This window comes from Octopus bimaculoides, chromosome 11, assembly GCF_001194135.2.
Source record: "Octopus bimaculoides isolate UCB-OBI-ISO-001 chromosome 11, ASM119413v2, whole genome shotgun sequence".
In the NCBI taxonomy this organism is placed as follows: Eukaryota; Metazoa; Mollusca; class Cephalopoda; order Octopoda; family Octopodidae; genus Octopus; species Octopus bimaculoides.
This window is the reverse complement of record NC_068991.1, coordinates 59,614,788-59,618,169: the sequence shown is the minus strand read 5'-3', so window position 1 is coordinate 59,618,169 and position 3,382 is coordinate 59,614,788. Positions and strand designations below refer to the sequence as shown.

Below are 3,382 nucleotides of genomic sequence, written 5' to 3'. Positions count from 1 at the left end.
TGAAAAGAAAAAGAACAGAGAAAACGTATAGTTATTAATTCTTTGTATATAGTGTACACTTGTGCCTTGAAATTACTAGGCATCAATTATGTGAGCATAAAGCCAGTTAAGTGAAGAACAAATGCCGCTGCTCCTATTCACCGGTATTACTCGGCAAAAAAAAAAAAATGCATGGGAAGGAAGGTCTTTATGTTCATGAATTTGTAAATAAGAATAGTAGGGTTAACGTAGGAGAACTAAACAGGAGGAGGAGGAGAAAGCGAGAGAAAAGGAGGGAGAGAAAGAGAAAGAATATAAAAGAGAAGTGTGATGGTGTAGAGAAAAGAAAAACTTCAGAGTGACGCCTCACACACAGTATAATCATACATACATACATACATACACACATACATACACACATGCATGCATACATACATATACAGGGTGCGGTGAATAAACTGTCCTCTAAATTACGCAAAAATGAAAATAACACTGACATCTCATTTTAACAGATATATTTACCGAAATTACATAAAAATATCTTGAAATACTAAAGAGTAAATTTATTCAATAAAATTGCCATTGGCTTCAATTTTGGGCTCCAGACGACTTCGGTATTTCGCACGTCGCTACATTCTGAGTTCAAATTCCGTCGGGGTCGACTTTGCCTTTCATCCTTTCGGGGTGGATAAACTAAGTGTCAGTCAAGTACTGGGGTCGATATGATCAAATTTTCTCATCCCCCAGATTTCAGGCCGTCTGCCGATAGTAGAAAGGCTTATTATTATTATTATTATTATTATTATTATTATTATTATTATTATTATTATTATTATTATTATTATTATTATTATTATTATTATTATTATTATTATTATTATTATTATTATTATTATTATTATTATTATTATTATTATTATTATTATTATTATTATCATTATTATTGCTTACATCCATATCACGTGGAATGCACTGGTTCTCGTCCGATCACTGAAGTTAAGCAACGTCCAGCCTAGTGAATACCTAGATGGGTGACAACTTGAGAAACTTAGGTGCTGTAAGCATCTCGCACTTTAAAGGTGGCGACCTGGCAGAACCGTTAGCACGCCGGGCGAAATGCTTAGCGGTATTTTGCTTGTCGCTACGTTCTGATTTCAAATTCCACCGAGGTCGACTTTGCCTTTCATCCTCTCGGGGTCGATGAAATAAGTACCAGTTACACACTGGGGTCTATGTAATTGACTTAATCCCTTCCCCCAAAATTTGAGGTCTTGTGCCTCCAGTAGAAAGGGTTATTTGTATAAATATCATTGAATATTATAATCATTATTGTAACTAACATAATTACTATAGATGGTGAGTTGTGTTTATTTAAATTGTCTAAACGTATATTTACTCAAGTGTAGATATTTTAGAACCTGTTCCTGTCTTGTGCTTATTAGATTAAATCTAGAAGTGAAAATCTGGTACATTTGTCCCACACAAGAGCCACATGTATTATCGCCTATTTTATAAGGTTTTTCTAACTAATTATTTGTCACTATCTCCTAGTGCCCAAATTAGTTTTCTAAGCCTAGTAGTATTAATTTTGTTCCTCTGCATAAGTGTATTTAAATAAATGGCAATGCTTAATACATCGTGAGCAATCTACGATATAGAAGTACTCCCTGTTCTCTGAGGTAACCTTACATTTGTACATGATATTTCTATGGCTACAATTAGAGTTAAGCGGACAGACCCTGTTCCTTGCACAATCGCATTTGATAGTTCTACTACTTCCAATTCTTGGCTTTCGCTTCAGTTTTACTAGATGTGATTTCTAAATTCAGTCTATCTTCTAAGCTATTACTCTTTCCCACATAGACAACATTCTGAATACTGCGCCTTTTAGGAGTCACATCTTCCACTTCGAGGCTAATGCGGGAGTTTGTTCAGGTAGCTTCTATTTTATTGGTTGTCAAACCATAGTTCCTATCCTGATACCTAGTTGAGTTAATTATGGTTTGTTCCCTCATGTTGACATTGTTGCTGTTTATTGATCTATAATTATTATTGTGGTTACTATTGTTATTATTGCTTATATGGAAACTGTTTAATCTACTAGCCTTGTGTGCAACTATAATTTGTGCTAGATTTTTACCATTAGAAGAGGCTAGTCTATCTACATCCGTGTTTAATAAATATTCTACAGTATTGTCTTTTGGAAAATGCTTAGCCAATGCCGAATAGAAAACAATTTTGGTATAATGGAAATTACATATTTTCCGAAGGGTATTGTGTACCACGCGATGCATATGTACTCGATACATATGTATGCATACGCATATATGCATACACATACATACATTATATATATATATATATATATATATATATATATATATATATATATATATATATATATATATATATATATATATATCGAGAGAATGAGAGGGAGTACAAAAGGCATAAGTTATTCTGGCGGATATCGCATTATCTCACAAATTGGTATAGACAACGGTTCATTATATGGTGCTCAGTACTCAAGCTTAAAAGAGATACTGATACGGGTAAGCTTCACTCTTTGGATAGTTCCGTGTTCCTATTCATAACTGCAAATATTCTGACGACTATATAATTGATAACGAAGAGGAGAGTGGAAATTCATTCACATCCAAAACTTTGTTATTAAAAACTTTTTCTAGAGTATATATAGCTTTGACCTACATACGTTTCAACTGCAGCGACTGCACATTGCTTTGTATGCAATTATGCATTCTAGTCGCTGCAATTTCATCAAGGGCCCATAACTCACGACGTTTCCAGAGTGAACTTATTGAAACAAGTATCCTGCGTTGGTATTCATTTGGTATCTGTGTTATTGAGATATATATATTTCTATTACTACCGAAGCTTTATGTGAAAGTGCGTAACCTATTTACCTGGTATTTATTTCGGCATTGGGTTTGTTTACTATCATATTTGTCATTATATTTGTTAGTTGAATAGTACTATTGGCAGTGCTTATATATTGGTTACTTCCCCTATCTGAATTCGATTTAAAAAGTAACGCTATCACCTTCAAAAGAATACCAACGCAGGATGCTTTATTGAATAATAAAAAAGTTTTGGATGTGAATAAATCTCCACTCTCCTCTTCGTTATCAATTATATAGTCTTCGGAATATTTGCAGTCATGAATAGGAACACGGAACTATCCAACGAGTGAAGCTTACCCGTATCAGTATCTCTTTTAAGCTTGAGTACCGAGTACCATGTATTGAACTGTCGTCTATACCAATTTGTAAGATAATACGGTATCCGCCAGAATAACTTATGCCTTTTATACTCTCTCTCACTCTCCCTCGATATATATATATTTAAATATATATATATATGTATAGAACTATATATATATATA

General features: G+C 33.6%; 1 pseudogene; it reads left to right on the top strand.

The window, feature by feature from the left end:
- The first annotated feature begins 924 nt into the window (after positions 1-924).
- LOC128249127 (5S ribosomal RNA) lies at positions 925-1,043 on the top strand (annotated as a pseudogene).
- Positions 1,044-3,382: the final 2,339 nt, after the last annotated feature.